This window comes from Cinclus cinclus, chromosome 5 (genome assembly GCF_963662255.1).
Source record: "Cinclus cinclus chromosome 5, bCinCin1.1, whole genome shotgun sequence".
Taxonomy (NCBI): Eukaryota; Metazoa; Chordata; class Aves; order Passeriformes; family Cinclidae; genus Cinclus; species Cinclus cinclus.
The window spans coordinates 20,007,417-20,028,400 of NC_085050.1; the positions used below are offsets into that span (position 1 = coordinate 20,007,417).

At 34.9% G+C, this 20,984-nt stretch overlaps 1 protein-coding gene across 1 annotated transcript in view; it reads left to right on the forward strand.

Moving 5' to 3' along the window:
• The window catches only part of PCDH7 (protocadherin 7), a 260,423-nt gene that overhangs the window by 102,582 nt on the left and 136,857 nt on the right, over positions 1-20,984 (forward strand). The window lies entirely within an intron of this gene.

Sequence of the window (20,984 nt, forward strand, 5' to 3'; positions counted from 1 at the left end):
TTTGTATTTTTATTCCCTGTATTCAGCAGAAGAGCAGGCTTCCTCATTAGTATTTAGACCATTGACACAGAATTTGTGGCCCATAACCAATGGTAAAGCAGTTCCAGTTTGTCACCTATTGGTGTAATTTTATCCTGTTTATTCTCATTGTAATACTACTAATATTTCTTACATGAAAAAAATTTCTTCTACATTCTAGTCGGATCACATACTTTTGACAATATTTTTTCCCAGGATGCATGAAACAGCCTTTTGATCTTTCTCAAAATATTGCATTATTCTCCTCCTTATTTTAAAACTTTTTCAATCAAAAAAATAAAGGAGCTTGAGGCATTCAAAGCTAAATTTTGCTTATATGATATTTTACCAGGAAAGCATGTTGCTGAAAATTTTTATCCAGATAATGGTTTTATACTTCCATTTGAAAAAAAATCAGTATACCTGTCTTTACCATGGCAAAAAGAGAATAAATCACAGAAGTCCAGGTCAGTGTCTATTTTATGCAGAGGACTTAGACATTATGATTTTGCACTTTTTTTTTTTCATTCTGCACCTTGTTATAAAAAATTGTCTAATTATCTTATTTAAAAGAATGACAACAGATATCATGTAATACACATTTGTGGTTTATCAGTTACCTAGTACATCTCCTACATAACTGGCTTGCTTCACCCAAGTTCAGATGACCACAACCACCTATGTCAGAAATCTGCCATTATAATTTAGTAGCTTTTAGCAAAGGCTTACACTTATTTTATGGATTCAATAACATGTACAGAAGAACATATTGCAGCTTCTGATTACATGAAGAATCCAGTATCCATCACTGCCTTCCCAAATTGGTTTGAATTTCTCTTCACTACTGAAGAGTGCTGAACTCAGAAAAATACTCAATCTGCTACACATTTAACACATAGAATAATTTGTTTAAATGTTAAAAATTGTTTCTTTCCTGTCAATATGAACCATATTAGTAATCCTCAGACTGCAGATTGAATGAACAAGTAATGGAGATTTTTAGATAGAGATGGCTATGGATAATGTTCCTGTTCTCATCTGTCTACTATTTGTGTTTTGGTGTAAGACTGCATGGAACAAGGTGTATGAGTGGATCTTATGGATAATTTTGTAATAAATAAAATAAAATTACTTTCAGTGTCTAGATAGCATACTTGTAGCATTACAAAGAAACTACATTACATGAAGCATTTCCAGAATTTTTCACATGGAACACTTTGCTATTGGAAATGTAATTTGTTAACTTTAAAGTAGTTCAAATAACTGAGCTAATATTTATGTTTTTCAGAAGAACAAAAGGCTGACTTTTTATTTTGATTACTGAAATTGTTTGGGTTTTTTTCATTTCAATGTTATTAATAAAATAAGAAGCATCTTAGCCAGTGGATGTATTCAAACAGCATGCCCTAATTGTTCTGGAACAAAAGATGTCAGAATTTTCCATGGAAAATTTATTCTGAAGGGGCAACATGGTACAAAAATCAATGCAAAACTCTGCTATAGTTTAGACTGAGTCAATATGCATTTACTGGAGATTTTGCATTATTACATTTAAACAAGGCAATGAGACTGGAAGCAAGATGTCTGTCAAACATTTTTAAAAATTTGCAAATTATTCATTGTAACTTCTTTTAGATTTGTAATTATCCCTTTCCATGTTTCTAATGAAGACTGTAAAAAAATAATTTCCATAATTCAACTTTGTAAATTATTTTCAGGTCTTTTGTAGGCCTACTTTCATGATTCAAGATCAATAACTCTAAGGATGCCAGGATTTCTCTTGCTGTCTTTGCTTTTGTGTGCAGCCCTGCTCACTAATCCTTCAGTCACATTTTTGATGCTGCTTTACCAACAAATGCATTTTTGCAGCACTGGAACAGAATGCACATGCTAATTTCTCCAAAGAATAGTACAAGAAATCAATGTTACCATAAAAGGTGCATGAAGAAGGAAATAGAGCTAAGTAGGATAAAAAAAAAAAAAACACAGGAAAAATCCTCCCTAAAATTGCAGCAGATTTAAGCAAAAAACTTAGTACTGTTTTTAGTCATTCTTCTTCGAAACAAAACCAAAAAGGTAATTCCTGTGAAAAAACATTGACTACTCTTTTCATTACACATTTCTAAAAGCCTCTCCTCTAGTACTACTTATCTTTGAAGGTAGTTCTTCTTAGGACTGGCACTCAACACCTCAGTAAATGCTTTTATTTCTCAGCACTGTTTGTCTTCCTTTTCCCTTGAGAGCCTACTCAGACACCCACCCACACAGAGATATTTTCTGACCTTGTGAATTTCAAAGCATGCATTCTAAATAGCGGAGAATTGCAGTAGCTGAGGTTAATAATTAACCATCCCCCTTAAGCCCCTAGGAGGCACTCCCTTGCTCACTTAGTAGAGACCCATCACCCCCGAGAGACACCTGTTACACTGCTTGCTCACTTGGAATTTAAGTGTTCCTATTTCTGTCTCAAATGTTGAACAGGTTAGTGCAGACTCAAGGCATATTGTTGCCAAGGGTTTACTTCCAATTTACAATGACTTGAAGAGAGATTTCGAAAGAACAACTAATATACCAGCTTGCTACTGCAAGTATATTTCAGAAATTTAGAAATCAGTTGCTCCATCGGTCTTTTTTTCCTCCCCCAATTTTTTTTTTTAACAATATTTATAGCTATATTGAGAGGCAGAGTTAATGGTAGATATGTAGAACCCAAATAAATACCTCTACTTGAAAACCAGCTGGGGAAACTTCAACACACGTAGTCTGGCACACAGAACAAACTTTCTTTTGATTCTAACCTATTTCTTTATAAATTAATAGGTAAAAATTATGCTATTAATTATTAAATATTAGTTATTAGGTTGAATACGACCTGTACAAAGATATCTCAATTCTAATAGCCCTCTGTGGTTTTTCAGTGCCTTTGTAGCTCCTCAGTCTCTCATGACGTTTGAGTGTAAGTCAGTATTGGTTATAATCAATGTGCTTTTCATTTACAGCCTAAAGAGGAAATCAGCCTCCTTTAGCCATTACTCTTCCATGAGAATATGAATGGAAGCTGATCCTTCTCTCTTGACCTCTAGATTGTTCTCTGATGCCTTTGGGAAGGACTACCTGTACAGGCCCTTTCAGTCTAGCATTGCCATGTTTACACTGAACAGAACATATTAGGAAGCATGTTCTTGGCAGATATAGGAGGTTTAACAGAGACTCTTTAAAATTTGGAAGGCTGATTTTGACCTCACTCATGCTCTTGTAACGGGATTGTTAAGTTCTGTTAAGTAAGTTCTGTGAAGTCACCCTCTGATTTAATTGTGCTGAATACCAGAATCCCTTTCTAAGACAGTGATCATGTCCTATTTCTGGCAAGGATCCTACTCTAGGATCACAAAGGGATGTTTTTTTGAGATTTATCTTAACTAGTGATGCCACTCACTGTCCAGGAAGAGAGATGTCACTGACTGTGAAAGACCACAGGTCTTTCAGAGCTAAAGGTTGACTATTTATCAACTGGCATGGAAAGAGGAATGCACTGTGGTACTGCCTTATGACATGAAAAGTTAAGTAAATTAAAGTATCTTCTACTGCTTTGAAAATTCAGACAACTCATATTTTGCTTATGTCATATGATTACTTAAAAACAGCAAACAGAACTTACTGGTACTCATTCATATTCTGAATTATTTGTAAATTACAATGTCACAGCCTAGTCTAAAATTATAAATTGTTCAGAATTGTGTTCAGAAAGTTTAAGTATTGACAAATATCTTGATATCTTTGACGTGTAGGAACTTATTTACAAATGAGGGTGCAAAAAAGGGTTCAGGGTTGTCTTTATGGAGAAACATTGAACGCTAAAATGTTGGACATAAATTATCAGAGGAAACTACCCATGACTGTGGTGTTTCAAACAGTTGACAAAATGTCTGAAAGTATAGAAGTGAGTGATGAGTTTATATTTCAGAACTATGATAAAGTATTGGAATTATAATATTTTCTGAGCTTTGTTCCTCCTTTGTTCTGATTGAATGTCACTTTAACATGTTTCAGTATTTTGACAGCAAACATGGCCATCTGCATTGTTAATATATGTGCCTGTAATGCAATTTTTCTGTCACCACAGTATTTTCTTATTCTTTTGTCAAGTCTGAATGTGGTTGAATCTGTTATTTCCTTGTCAATTATAGTTCCTCTAAAGTCTAATTCTGGGTTTGATCATGAAATACCAGTTTAGGAGCATCCAAAATGGAGATTAATATGAATCAATGGAGGTTATCTGTTAGATATAGAGAAGGTTTCATATAAAAGTAAGATCTAAAAGACTCACAGAAGCACTAGGTTGGAAGAGACCTTCAAGACTGAGTCCAGCCCTTGCCCTAACACTAAATTAAACCATGGCACTGAGTGCCACATCCAATCTTTTTTAAAATACATCAAGGGATGATAACTCCACCACCTCCCCTGGCAGGCAGTTCCAGTACTTTATCACACTTTCCGTAAAAATACCTTTTGCTAATATTCAACCTATATTTCCCTTGGTTCATCTTGAGACTGTGTCCTCTGGTTCTGTCAGTTGCTGCCTGGTGAAAGAGACCAATCCCCCCTGACTACAAACACCTTCCAGGGAGCTGTAGAGAGTGATAAGGTCACTCCTGAGTCTCTTTTCCCCAGGCTAAACAACCCCAGCTCCCTCAGCTGTTCCTCATGGGGTTTTGTTCCAAGCCCCTCATCAGCCTTGTTGCCTCCTCTGGACGCACTCAAGCATCTCAACATCCTTCCTAAACCGAGGGGCCCAGAACTGGACACAGCACTCAAGGTGTGACCTCACCACTGCTGAGTATAGAGGAAGAATGACCCCCCTGCTCCTGCTGGCCACACCATTCCTGATCCAGGCCAGGATTCCATTGGCCTTCTTGGCCACCAGGACACACTGCTGGCTCATGTTCAGTCGGCTGTGGACCAGTACTCCCAGGTCCCTTTCTGCCTGGGCACTGTCCAGCCACACTGTCCCCAGCCTGTAACGCTGCAGGGAGTCATTGTGGCCAAAATGCAGGACTTGGCACTTGGACTTACACTTCATGCTATTGGACTCTGCCCATCCGTCCAACCATTCCAGGTCTCTCTGCAGCACCTTCCTGCCTTCCAACAGATGGACACACGCTCCCAGCTTAGTGTCATCTGCAAATTTACTAATGAAAGACTCCGTGCCCTCATTCGTGTCATCAATAAAAATATCGAACAGGACTGTCCCCAGCACAGACCCCTGAGGAACACCACTGGTGACTGATCCCCAGCTGGATCCAGCACCGTTCACCACCACTCTCTGGGCCCAGCCATCCAGCCAGTTCTTAACCCAGCCAAGAGTGCTCCTGTCCAAGCTGTGGGCTGCCAGCTTTTCCAGGAGTGTGCTGTGGGAGACTGTCAAAGGCCTTGCTGAAGTTCAGGTGCACAACATCCACAGCCTTTCCTGCATTCACCAGGTGGGTCACCTGGTCATAAAAGGAGACCAGGTTGGTCAAACACAACCTGCCCCTCCTAAACCCACACTGGCTGGGTCTGATCCCCTGGCCATTCTGTAAGGGCTGTGTGATGACACTCGATATCAACTGCTTCATTACCTTACTGGGTACTGAGGTCAGGCTAACTGGCCTATAATTACCAGGATCCTCCTTCCCACCCTTTTTGTGAATGGGAGTCACATTGGCCAACTTCCACTCATCTGGAACCTCCCCAGTGTCCCAGGACTGCTGGTGAATGATACAGAGCGGCTTCGCAAGTTCATCTGCCAGCTCTCTCATCAGCCTGGGATGGATCCCATCTGGTCCCATAGATTTATGACTATCCAAGTGGCTCAGCAGTTCTCTGACTGCCTGCTGCTGGATAACAGGGGGACCATTCTGCTCCCTCACACCACCTGCCAATGCAGGACACTTGTCCTGAGGACAAGTCATCTTCCCACTAAAGACTGAGGCAAAGAAAGTGTTAAGCCTAAGATTAGAAGCATGAGATGAGAACAGTGAATACAGATAAAAGGATTACCCAAATAATTCTTTGTGTAAATACACTCATGCCCAGGGTGTGGGTGCAGATTTATGAAATTTCATAAAGGTTGTATGTTTATATTTTAAATAAAATGGTGTGAATTATTATCTCTATAGCATTAAGTAGAGAGGAATTTTCTATCCAAAAAGTTTCATTACATTAATACTATTGCATGTGAGTTCTATTCAGGGGCCACTGAACTACTAACTTATAAAATCAGTAGGATTTTTCCACTTATAAGGAGTAGGGAGAAGAAAAATATATGGAAAAGAAAAAGCATTGGATGCATCTGAAAACATGCTTTTTATCAAAATGAAAGCTTGTGGGGGAAAAAGTGGAATTAAGAAAGCCGTCTTGAAAGCATTTATCTTTTATAAACATGCATTCAAAGCATATATTGCTCAATTCAGTATAAAACCCAGTGAAATTCAGAAAAAAGAAATACAAATATTTTATTTTTCAACTTAGAGTTTTAAATTCCTTCAAAATCTCTTCCTTATCTTTTCATAAAAACCTGAAAGAAGTTTGCCCTGATGTGACATTTTGGTGTCCAAACCACTGGCAGAGGAAAATTTTTGCTCAGCTGTAATGTAATTAAAAGTTTCGGTGTTATAAAAAGTTATGTTCTTAAAAACACATATACTTTCAATTGTTTCAAGGAATACAGATTTACCAAAAAAAATGTAAGTATTTTTATCTATACAGGAAATATTTCAGATAATCATATAATGATTATATTAATAATGCTAAGAAAAATGAATAAGAATAAGATCCCATAAAATTGGATAGAAAAGTAAGTAAATAAATAAAATCTCTTACAGTTTTCTTGGACTTTGATAATTTGTTTCTTTTTCTTTTTTTTTTAAAGAATAATATTTAAATATTTTAAATGTAATTTTCTTTTATTGTGACTTACCACATGTTTTTGCATGCATTAAAAAATGCCTACTTGTGCCATGTTGTTAGATGCTTGTCATGTCCTATTTAGGTAGTGAAATTAAAGGACAGTGACAAAGAAAATCTGTGACCTCAACCTTGATCTTAAAATTAGAATTTGAAATATTAGCATAATTGTGCAGCTACAGAAACTGTAGTTTTAGCTGGTTTTGTAGTGCAGTGAAGTTGAGCTTTTTTGAAAGCACTTATACTCCACTGATCAGAGTAGCCTCAGAATATATTCTTGAACTTGGGACACAGTCAGTGTTTGTAAAATCCTGGAGATGTGCCCCTTACTTTTAGTTATTCTTGCTGTGCTTATTTGCAGAAGCTTATAATTTGGAAACAATGGAAAAAATTCCTATAATGATATGTGGTATTAGAAACATATTATGAACGGTATGTTTGCATATTTATAGTAGTGTTGCTGGCCAGAATTTCAGAGTTTTGTTCCAGTTTCCAAGAAGATTCACAGCCTAAAAATTCAGCAGTATCCCCTGTGTTCTGGATTCTTAGGGTTGCAGTGGCCCCCTGCAATGTCTTCAGTTATGTGAAATCCTGTTTCATTTGCTTGTGCAGTTTTTCCCATCTGTGCTCCCAACAGTCTCTACCATAGGCTTACAATGTCTACTTATGAGGTCAAGGAAATCATTATGCAAAGGTAAAGGATAATCCTTGTCTTGAATCTACACATGGGTAAGAGACATTGCCAAGGTGAAACACAACATTTGTGCAGAGCCAGGAATTAAAACCAGACTTTCCTTCCCTTTCCTTTCAACTTCCTTCCTTCTAGCTGAAGAATGCTGTGATAAATGCAATTACATGAGCATCACTTAATTATTTTACAATTAGGAAATTGTGCACTTTCTGTTACCTTTTACATAATGATTTAAACAGCTACAATTTCATCTTTGAAGGCATGAAATTAAAGAAAAAAAGGTTAAATGGTCTAAGTGTTCCATTCAGAGTTCTGAATAAAAGGTGTACATTCAATTCTACAGACTGTGGATTTACATCTGTTTTGATCTAATGATCTATAATAATCTGGAACAATCTGAGAATACCATGCTGTTTAAGATAAAGGCATCTGCATAAAATCAATTATAATTTATTTATACAAATCGGTCTAAAAGTTGCACAAGTATTGAAATTTTTTTTCGCTGTAAAGTTCCAGAATTAAGTTTTTTTCCTCTACATCTGCCCAGACTTTCTGATTTGTTTGTCCTTAACTGGAAAGAGAAACATTTTTTCTGCTACTTATCTAGGAGAATTTCTGGATAAAACTCAAGTATAAATATTTGTGTTTTAAAAGTTACAGGCATAAAACTGAAGCAGTGCTAAATAATTTGGTCAGCCAGATGGCACAGTGGCAGCAATAAAGCAGCAAAATGGGAAAGCAGCATTTAATTCTGGACTTTGCAATAGGGGTCTGCTCTTGATGAGATTGATACTGTTTTATTTTAGAGGGCATTGACCAGAAAGTGTTTTGTTAATGCCAGCTGGCTTTGTGAAGTACATGCTGCCTCATGCAATCAAGATCCAAGACTGTCTGCAGCCATGACAATGCTGTTATGTTGTTTTGTTTAAAAAAGAAAAACATCTTGGTATAACTAGGGAAAGAACAGACGTCTGGAGTCAGACAACAAGAGTACATTGATTTATATCAGCCAAGGGTTTGACCTCTCTAATCTTATTCATTCACATGAGGTAAATGAAAAATAAATAGTGAAATTAATCCTGAAAGTTGCAGCATTCAAAGTGGAAATTGCACACATTCAACTATATGGTGTTGTATAAATAGAGACGCAAAGCACTTAAGAATTTCACAAACAGCCTTCCAGTGCAATTCATCTAGAGGTGGCTGGGGTGACTTCTCACAGCAAAACAATTTGTGGTGTAGATGTATAGCAAAGTTTAGACTGAAGCCCAGATTCCTTGCCAGAAAGGCTCTCTCTGTTATATCCAGAGAAAAAATCAAAGTGTTGCTGTTGCCCTGTTGAATATTAAGAATGACCATGTCCTGTGAGAATTCCAGTACTTGCTAGCCATGCAGTTTATCAGAACCTGCAGGCCAGCCTAACCTGGTGGAGTATGTGATTATTTTCTAAATTATATTATATTTTCAAGATGTAATCCTAATTTTTTTCTGAATGACAATACTATAAAACCTAGGCTGTAGAATGAAAAATTCTTACGTTTCATCTGAATTCTACTTTTGCATTGGTCAAATGCTATTCTTTTTTTGTGACACCTAATTATCCCAAAACTTTATGTTCTTTATTCCACTTTATGTTCTGCATGATACTGTACAATGAAAAAATGGAATTACATCAAGTAAACAAAGCATTTTTTTTTGCTGTTGGTACTTCCTATACTTTGGTATTGGGGAAAGAAAGGTGGTTAAGCAAAAGCATTCCGTCTGTATGTAGCACTTCTAAATGGTACAAGTGATGAAAGTATTTCACCTTGTCCCTTCTTTCAATAATATTGTAATATTTGAAACTTCTTTGGAACAGATAACAAATGTCACACTGTCTTCAATTACAGTCACAGCATTAAAAACATTCCTAGCGGAAAATTTGAGAAAATGCATAGTAAGAATGAATTGGGATGTCTGAAAAGACAACACAGAATTCTTTTAATTATCTTTCAATCAGAGTATTATTCTCTGGGCCTGGAGTTTCTTCCAGGAAATTCATCAGGCTGTTTCCTTGTGATGTTGAAAGCTACCCATTTGGTCTACAGCTGTGAAATGAAGGAATATGAACTCCAGATTCTGATGCCTTTATAGAACTTTCTAGAGACTCTGTGTCTTTATGAGCAATCTTGATAATGTCCTTATGATCAAAAAATAGCTTTAAAAATGTGATTGACAGGGATGACTATGCAGTGACTACTAAAACTGTAGGGTTTAGTGAACCATAATTTGGACTCATCCTTCATCAGACACATAACAAAATGTATCATGAATCCTTTTTTGTCTATTTTATTTATATGAGACATGCAATCAAAACCAGCCATTTATTAAGACTAAAACATTTTTCTTCCTGCTCTTATTTTCTGAGTGCCTTAAAGTGATTAAAGGAACATGAGGTCTAGCATATACATTTTCCTGTTAACAAAAAAAATTAGTGCATCTTTCTCACACATAAACAACAAATCCAAAGAAATGTCTGTGAATATTTCCACAGTTGAGCTATGCAGAAAAGGTTTTGGAAGGGAAGCAAATTACCTGAATTTTTTAAAAGGGAAGCTTTGCACCAATATGTGGGTCTAATCACTGAAGGACAATCTGCATTCATCAACAGAAAAAAGCATTTTTGCATAACACATTGCTGTATAATGATGGTTGTCATACATGTAGTTTTATACTTCAATTTTGTTAAATTCTTGGTGAAATCTGACATGTATCTGACATGTAAAACATGTAATCTGACTTGGTTTTAATTGAGAAGGTGTTTTTTATTTTTGCAAACCAGTTAGAGAATATTTCAGCTAGAGTGACTATTAAAACATATTGATAGTAACATTCTGTGAAAAACAGATCTATAAAGTTTTATCCATGAGTAATTTGAATTTAAATATTTTTATTATAACTCATGCTTTTCTGTTTATATTTTATGGTATTTTATGAATGCATATTAATTTGACTTGTATTCAGATACATAAGTTCTTTGATGATTTTTCAAAGTGTATGATAAAAATATTTTGAGCGATTAACATATGGCCTTCTTTTTGGGCCAAATCTGAAGTAAAAGATAAAAGTGATTTTGACATGAGAAAATGAAAATTAAACTGCGCATGTGAAAATCAAATCCTAGGATAATAATAGGATAGTTATATTCAAGGATTTTTTGAAGATCATGCTGTTTTTTATCAGACAATTGTCTCATTGGCTTCTTCAAAAGTCATGCCTCTAATATTTGGCTAGAGTATGCATTCAAAATTTTTATTAGATAACACAAGTAAACATTTGTTTTAATAGAATTTCACCACCAGACTTTTGAAGGAAAAAAAGTAAAAAAGAAATTAAGTCACAGGCATGTTCTTCTGTGACATCACAGTATTTTCTCATTCAGTAATAGTTGCATAACAAGTTGACAGTTGCAATCAATTCTATAGATGAATGTATTAGTCCTTCTTATAAGGTTGTTCATATAAAGCACCTTTAACATGTTAACTACATTCTCAAATAGTTACAAACATTTTGAGTCAAATATAAAGTAACAGTTTCACATTTCAGTAGTTTTAAATAATTTGCTTTAATAATATCACTGACTATTACAGAGTAACTTTTAATCTACAGCAACAGGCCTGGTGTTCCACATAGCCATAATAGAAAACAGGCAGCAATAGCTTCATATCAGCAGGTTTTTTAAGTTATTAATTAAAAAAACCAAAACAAACAAACACATATTTTCCTGTCAGGTTGTGGTTGTTTGAAACAGCCAAGCAGCTATTATTTGCTCTAAGGTTGTTTATTGCAAAGGTTCATCAGTCTTGAAAGGCAAAGAGTCACAAACATTAAAGTCCATGCTAAAAGTTTCTGGCAAAAAGTCCTAAATAGCAGTAAAGTCCCAATTAAAAGTAGAAGCTGCTCCTGTTGCGGTCCTGGCAGGACTGATGTTGCTGTGGCAGCTCTTATCTTTGGGCAATGATGATGGCAGAGAAGAAAAGAAGAAAAGTGAGAGAACATGAGCAAAAAGCAGAAAGCAGATCTCTCCCCAATGTACAGATTCTTATATACAAATCACCCAACAAGCTAAAACCATGAACTCGAACCATTTCTTCTTACCGTATTAGAAGTCTAGTTTCTTAGCACACCAGGTTATGCATAAACTACACATATGGTCTATGGCATTTATCTAAAAAATGTAAGCAATATTCTTACTATAGTTTTATTATGTATAAAATTATGATCCTGAAGCTTCTATGAAAGCATATTTTCAACATTAGTGTCTAGGACTATGTTTTTCAACCTTCACTAGAACTTGCACTTCTAAACTGGTATCTAAGACCTTTATTCTCTAAAGCACTTAGAACTTACACTTACTTACTTGCTTGCATATTCTAAAACTTAAACTTACACCTCTGCTTTATGTGTGAGTGGCTTGGAATACTCCAATCCATCCAAAGGTTTTAATTCAATCCCTGCACTCTGATTTTTCTCTGAGGAATTCAAAGAGACTCTTGGTTTACAGACTCCAACATTTTCCTTTTGAAATACTTTGGATATTTTGGCAACAATTAGTTTGTTATCACTTAAATGTCTCCCTTTGATTCGTTTATGAAATACCCATTGCACTCCAAACATTTTCTTATAATGGAAGAAAATGCAGACTCTATTTTTTCAGTAATGCAACATTTTAAAAGTATTTTTCAATATGAAATATGAAAAAATAAGCAAATTAACAAATAGCCCCACAGCTTTGGCAGGAGTTTTAATTATACAAGGTGGCTGTACAGATAAATATGCTTGGAGTGTGATTCTGGACATGGACACTGTCTATTATTTTTTCCAAACTACTTTTATCAGTTTCCTCTTCAATTACCTTATTCAAATGTATTTTCCCCAACAATTTATCTGTCACAATGAAAGTGTATGTAATCCTGATTAAAAAATAATAATGGGACAAGTTGTATTTTTACATTCATTCAGGTCTTCTCTTTTTCCTTATATAGCACAATCTATAGTGCTTTTCCAAATATCTAAATTCTGGAAATAATTAATAATTTTCCCTTTCAAGGCCTTGCATTTGGAGCCTGTGGCATGTTTATTATTATAACTTGCATAGCTACAGTGTTCACCAAGATGGCATTTGTTTCATCTGACTTGAGTGATCTCAAATTATGTAGCTAATTTAAATTCTTCAATATGTAGTGAAGAATATTTCCATTCTATTAAATATCTTTCAAAAAGTGATATGCTTCTAGAGTTCTGTCCTTTCATTTTTGTAGAAAAGTATCGTTAACTATCTGAGATTTTATGCCTGAGTTTATTTTGTCCAATGTATAGAAAAGGTGTCAATTCTTAAAAAATGACTATGTCTTTAAATTTAAGATATTTAAGCTTAAAGAATAATTTGGATGACTTTGATGAATAAACAGTGAACAAACATTGAATACTATGTTGCAGATAAAAATAATACAAACTATTGAGGCTATTGCCTAATTTTGGAAAACATTTCAGCTGCAGATTTTGGAAAATATGTCATCATCAACACAATTTTGGTGACCAGTGCAAAACTCCCTATCCCAAATCACTCAGAAATGAAAGAATCTTTGTATATATATTGAATATGTTTGCATATCTTCCCTATTAAACTGGAAATGTCTTGTTAATGCATTTATATACATTCAGAATTTCATCTGAATCTCCCAGGAGTTATTGGTGAATTTTCCTCAAGTTTGATGCTGTGACTCTCACATTCATATTGGGCTAGAGTCTTGTAAACAGTAACTAAAACCACAATATTCACAATAGTATCAATAATTATTTTTTAAAACAATGACAGCACATAAGTGAGACTTCAGACACAAAAAAATCTACTTCAATTCAACATATGTGTTAATAATTCAAAACTTTTCTGAGGATAACTTTTTATTTTTTAGCTAAGCATTTCTATAGAGAACACTCTATTGTATTTTTAATTTATTCAAAATATTTCATCTCAACAACAAGAATATTTTTGCATAACATAGATGTTACTTGTACATCAGTGATTTGCTAATACTAAGGCTTTGTGTTTTTAAAGGTTCATATATGCTTTAGCTAACTGTATCTGATTTCAGTAGCATTCTGGCAAAGATTCCTTTGCAGACAAGCCTCTCTTTGAGTGGGGAAACAAACAAAGAGAAAGCAATCTTTAAAAATTGTCTCTGTCTTCAATAGCGAATAGAATGGCTCAAGAGGTGAAACAGTGAGATCTGAGACTTATTTTCATCCTGTCTGCATTTTGTGGATTTTCATTGTGGAGTAGCGTGTCTGATACCGTGAACTGAGCTCCTTTTAGTTCAAGCTATCTAGGGAGGCTTTGGGATCATTTCCTTCTTTGGAATTTGATCCAAAATGCTCCAATATATTTGCTTCAAGGATAACAAAGTGGAAATTTGGGGTGATAAGGAGCTTAATTTCTGTAGTCCATATCTTAGGGGAATTAAATATTGTGTAAATGACTTTTGAAATAGGTTTAGAAAGGCTTTCCTCCATTCTAGGGCTTGTTGGTGCCTGATAACAAAGATTAATAAGTGCATTCTTTTACCTATCTACACATTAACTTTTTAATAATCTTCAAGATAAGATGATGATGTTCACAACCCAAAAGTTAGGATGATTGAGCTGGTAGAATGGATATGGGTGCTTTGTTTGTTTTCAGCCAATTAAAAACTTTAATGAAACAGCGTAGCAAAGATAAAGATTTCTCATGCTGAAAGACAGGAGCTGAGAGACACAACACTCTGTGAACTAATATCCCTGGGGTAGTTTCAGGCAGCACATTCTCTGCTGAACACTGAAGGAAACAAAATAAACTCCTCCAGGAAAGACAGGCTCTCCAAATATTTCAGCAAAAGAAAGTATCACAGAAAAGTTTGACAGAACCAAGAAAGTGTAAGCCAAGAATGTGAAAGTATAAGTATTGAATAGTACTAGATACTGGATACTTAGCTAAAAGAAGGCTTTTATAGTGTTTTAATAATAGATTTGACTCAAATAAGTGTTCAGAAGATTTCAAGGGAAATTATTAGAAAGAGTAGAATACTGGAATCCAAAGCATTGAGTTCAGAAAAAAATTTCTGTTTAATCTTCAAGAAAGTTATAGAAAACTTCTGTTTTAAGAAAGTAGAAATAGATATGATAAAAATCTTAATTAATGTTGTTATTGTCCTCGGTAAGAGAAAATGCTGCTTCATCCATTTAATTTTGCAGTAGAATGATAGAAGAGCACTTCAGCATCATAGATGCTTTGTGCTTATAATTTTCAAACAACTGGGCACTTAAGTGATAACAGAAATGTATTTTATGTGCAGTCAAAAGGGCATGCTAAAATTATTTTGACCATCTCTGATGCAGATTCTCATTTATTCTTGGTTTCTTTGTGCTAACATTTCAATAGCTAGCAAGAGCTCTTGTGTTGTGCTAAGAATATTGGCCTACAAACCTTCTAAGATTTTGTCTAATTTTTCTATATGAGCTTGTGCACTGTGTTTTGATATGAAGATTCTCGCATGAAAGAGTATTGTATCTTTGAGAGTATCTTTGAGTAAGAGATGTTCTTCATGTTATCGGTTCTTTGGTGATTTTCACTGAAATAATTAAATGCCTTATTAGGAATTTACTTGATGAATGTAGCTAGGTGAATAAAAATAATTTTGGCCTGCTCAGAAATCCTTGCTGTGATTCAGAAAGGAAAGTTTGGATAACAGGAAACAAAATAGATTTGAGAAAAACTTAAAAGGAAAAAAGTATATTTGAATATACACTATGACGTCCATAATGTAAAATGGATTATTAAATATTATCCCTAAAGGGCAAATCTTAACATGTAGCCTTGGGCTTAAACAAATAGATATTATCGGATGGGTATTCCAACTTTATACAGAACAAAAAAAAAAGTGCTTCTGGTTCATGACCAGAAGACCACTACTGCAAGAAAAATTAATAAAAGTGAAATAAAAATGAATGAAAATAAGCTAATTGCAGTTCATCACGGGTGATGCATGCTGCAGAGCTGTAATATGAAAATATTTTTCAATTTTATTTAAGTCCTGTTTAAAGTTACAATTGTCACTGCATTTTGCTAAATATTAAAAAAAAAAATGCATCAGCAACTTTCTTCTCTTTTATCCTGCTACTCTAATATTAATCTCAGGTGTTTCAGCCTTCTGATTGAAAAAAATAATACCTGTTTAATTTAATTTTCTGCAATTTTATATTAACTATAATGACAGAAGTTTAGAGCAGTAGAAATATTTGAATGGGGGAAAGAGTTGTGTAAGTTGAAACTATTTAAGCAGAATAGAAATAATTTATTAATATTTTGTTTGTCTTCCAACAAGCTTCCATCAATTAAGAATGAGTAGAAGGCAAAGGATAATGACATGTATCAAAATTCAAGTGTTAAAGAAACACTTTGAATTTATGGATCATTTGATGCACCTCTTCTGTCTGTTTTTCAGATCTACCCTATACACACCTCAGAGTCACTGTATTAGTCTTAGAAGCAGCTTGACATTGATTGACTTTTTGAAGTTAACAAGAATTATAATATTATTTAGGCCTGACTCATCACCATTGCTTTTCATGCTTGGTACAAACAGAAAATACAGAAATTCCATTGAAACTTAAAAGAAGACTCCTTTGCTATTAGAGTTGGAAAACTACACAACAGCTTGCTCAAAAAGGCCATGGAGTCTCCAGTCTTGAAGATATTAAACACCTGACTGATCACATCTCTGGACAAAGTGCTCTAGCTGACTCTGAGCGGGAAAGTTGCACTAGATGATCTCCAGCTAGCTCTTAGGCCACCTTAAATTCCAGCAAATACCTCAAGATATTATATTATTTTCAATGTTAAAATGGAAAGTCATCTGATTTGAAAGTCAGTGGGAAAAAAAATAACTTGAATTCTTAATGTTCCAGGGGTTTGGGCAATGCCCAAGCTGATGATGAGCAAACTGATAGAAATATTTGAAAGAGCATAGCTTGCTTTAGCTTGGTTCTCAGTTTAGGCTATTTTTTTTTTATGCTTCTCTATATGTTAAGTTGCATCTTGGAATGCATTTTTCAGTTGATCAAAATGTTTTCAGTCCTTATGATTTTAAGATGTAGATATTGTGACTGCAGGAAGACCTGGAACTCTTACTATTTTTTGTCCAAGTGTTAAGTAATTAAGATTATTCTTAACTTGATTATACTGATCTTGAATACTTTAGTGTGCACACTTTGTACACAGAATAAGTTGTGAAGTAACTGGCTGAAAATGGTTGATGGTTGCAATCTTTGCTCTCTAAATAATTAAATATAAAAAGGATTCACTCTTCCACCCCACTGCTACAGTCCAAATGCACCAAAATTTTTGAACAGTATTTATAAGGTTGATAGCAACTGATACTCAGAAAACATGAAATAATATAATTCATGAGCAGTGTGAAATATCAGGAATTACAATGCAAAACTTCAAACTTTGGGATATGAAAAGGAAAAATATTTTTCATAATGGTGCAAAAGTGTCATGCAAAAATGTCATGCAAAAGCATCATGCAAAAGTACATGCCTTGTGCAGCAATATGGATATATTTCTTTTTATCAAGTCCTTCTGTTCTTAAAGTCAAGCTCTAAAACTAGTGTTCTTAATGTATTGAAAATATAATTTTAGTTTCTAGCTTGGACAAGGATGAATTATTTAATATAGGTTAAGATAAATTCTGTACAAAAGAATAAGTTAATAGAGCTCAATTACTGCATAGCAGGAATTATATGTCTTTGGCATTGCATTGTTTTTTGTTCTGTGGGTGAGAGGAAAAGAAATTATCCCATTTAATAAATACAGTTGAAATGGGGAAGAAATGGAGAATAACCACTGAGATATAATGCAAAGGTGTATCTTTTCTCTGTGATCTGTTTGTCTCCAAGATCAGATTCAATTAGGAAGAACTCCAAATGCTGTTCTCAGAAAATATAAGTTTTCAGAGGTGAAAATTATCAAACCTACAGTCTTCTTACTAAACCTGAATATTGTAAGACCCTACCAAAGGACTAATAAAGGCTTAAAGTTGCTTTTTTTTCTGGGATGGACAAATTGAACAGTTGCAGACTTATTTGGGTAAAAGTAACTCTACCATGTTGAGTCACAGTGGTGGCAGATGCAGCAGTGTTAGTGTTGTACATAGAAAATCAATAAAACTAAACATAACCCTCTCCCCTTGTAGGTAGGTGCCTTAATTTGTCAGTACTTGAAAATTCCTCGTGCCCATTTTTCTGAGAAATTGCTGATGTAATTTTATAAATGGTAGAACAAAATTTTGTATGTAGTCTGTCTTTTCTTTTTAATGTGGAGCTTACTAACCTTATGTTTCGCAGGGCAATAATTGCATAAGAAAACCAGCATTTTACCAATAATTTTTGTAAATATTAATGCTGGTGTTCATAATCTTTCCCTCTTCTTTGTTTCATTAATATGCAGTTTTATGGGAAACCTCAACTGTTTTGCAGATTAGGATATAAACAAAGTTTATATAGAGTGTATGAAGAAAGCTCTTGATTTTGGGGGAGGCTTATTGCATTCATACAAACTAATGCATAAGTAGTATTTATTATGTATTAGTTTTCTAGCACTCATAACTTAGTTCATAGGGATTTAAAGCCATATAATTCAATTTCTCTTACTAGTAACAATGAAAGAACGAATATGAGTTTCATGAACAGTAACAGGTGCATGTGTATACAGGATTTTTTCAGAGGCATTTCATAGCCTGTTTAGAGCTCTTTTTTTTGTCAACTTCATCTCTAAGATGTCCTAGTTTTTTGGGTGCAAAAATTGAGGTGCCATGATTCATTTAGGCCAAATATTCAAAGTATAAAAAAAGTCAGTATGTTTTATAACTGATAGTTCTGGTCTGACAAATGTTTATCCACATTATACTGTCTAAAGTATATGGTAATTTGCATGTCAGAGATGATGCATGTGGGAAAGGAAACAGCCAACTGCAGTACAGATATTAATCTTTTTTGTTCTTAAAATTCTTTATATTAATCACATGGAGTGTTTCTAACTATGCAGGTAACAGACATGTGCTATGATCCAAGTATATTCCTTTTTATTGGAAAAAGATAGGCCATGATGTTATTCCATGGGGCCAGATGCATTCAAAATTTGCAATACATTTGCCTGAGAAGGTCTGGTTCTCAGAAGTAATGTATTAGAAAGGTCAGAATTCTGATGTTTATACTGAAAGTAGAAGAGTAATGAATCCTGCAAAATAATGACTAGCATGTACATCATTCTTTCAAAAAGAATTTTATTATAATTTTGTCATTGTTGTTGATATTCTCTAGAAAGGGCTGAACTGAATCTTCTGAACTGAATATTCTGTGTGTTAGTTTTTGTGTTAGATATTTTCTATTTTTTTGTGTTAGATAATTTCTATTCAGTACAGCACTTAAGAAAAAAGCAAGATTAACACCCAGGTCTGTTTAAAAATTATTATTAAAAACATAGTAAAAGTACATCAAATTCTTTTTAGTTTCAAGGATATGTAGTGATGTTCTTAGGGAATTTTCAGCCTTAGCTATAAAACCACCCAACTTTGCATCTGTCCCATCTCTTCCATACAAGCCAATTAGGTAAGGCATACAGCTTTTAAAGAATATGTGAAAATAAACTGGATGCACCTAAATCTTTTATAGCTTGTTCTCAAACTTATTTTAAATAACTTTGTTATGATTCTTGTGGTAGCTATAGATGTGATAAACAGGTGTTCTGTTCCTGTGATATAGATGAGACCGATTTCCAATAAGCAATAAGAAATGGAACATAAAATTCCAAATATTTCACTTTTTTCCTAACTCCCATTTTAAATTGCATCACTGTTCTTGCAGGAATTGTAGATGATGCAAGGTCCCTCTGGTGTTGAGGAATACAGTCAGTGCAGGTGAGAAGCTGGGAGTTCTGGGTGTTGGCAGCCCCAGGTAAGAGGCCATGGACTGCTAACCCTTTGCAGAATAAAGGGAATGGGGACCTGTGCCTGTCCAGGTGACCAGACACTCAGAGATATGGCAGGAGCTGAAGAGCCCAAGACTTCCATGCATTTAGACTATGAAAGTATAAAAGCCTGGGATTTCCTCACTTCAGGGTCCCTCCTCAGAGGTATCAGCTCGAGCTGCTGCTTTTTTATATGCTTATTGCATCAATATTGAATTATTTTAAGGACTAGGACATCTGAGACTCTGCTATAGGAAATTTGGGGTCGAGCCAGTAAGGAAACCTAGTATGACTGTGTGTGTTTGATGTGTACAGATGCCAAAGGGCCTCTCTCCCAGCTCAGCTGGTCCAAATGTGCCTGCCAGAATAGTACAATATTCAGGAATAGTCTATGGGATGGTCTAAGTGAATTCAAATCTTTGAAATTCACAGTTTGTGTCATTGGCCCACAGCTAAGTAGTAATTGATGTATAGTTACAGATTACAGCATCTCATTGCATGAGGTTTCAGTCCATCAAACAGTTACAGTAAAGTATTTCTGGTAACTGTCACCTGTTTAAACTTTAGACCTTGTGCCAGGAAGGTTTAGTATTATATTTGTTGTCTATCAGCACTAACTACCTTTATATCTTCAAAGTTTTGTACCCTCAAAAGAATTTTGTACCCTCAAAATGAAACTCCCCCTACCCTTCTACTTGTAAACCTGATGTGGACTTCTGTTCTTCAGGGCTTATGTCAGTGGTTGCAGTTGCTGTTTTCTCCCTTCTGGCCTGCATATATATTTCCACCCTATAGTGAGTACAGTTGCCTGTAGGAGTGGTGTATGCCTATGTCTCATTCTAATATAGGGCTTGAAACACATCTAAACCTAAAGGACAGCACTGTGAGACCCCCCCCATTCGAAACACAGGAAAATTTGTGTGGTGTCTTATAAAATGAATCTATTGGTGTTTGTTCAGAAGCTGCTTTCTCGGGCAACAGACACTTTTCTGTGGTACTCTAGGTTTGTGAACAGCAAGTTATTTCAAATGTATAATTAAATTATTTTAAATGCATCGTTGCTCCTTGAGTGTAGCTCAAATCCTAGGAGAATCCCCTAAATTCTCACTGAAAATCCTGCAAATCCTCAGTGTCCCCTGAAATGTGCAGGATAGACTCTTCCATTTCCTGGGATTCTCATTGGTGCCAGGGTCCAGCATGTAGGCTTCCAGAGCAACAGTAATATCTGTCATTTTGAATGAATACAAATCTCTAACAATCCATGTTTGTACAGTCCCAGTGGAAGCG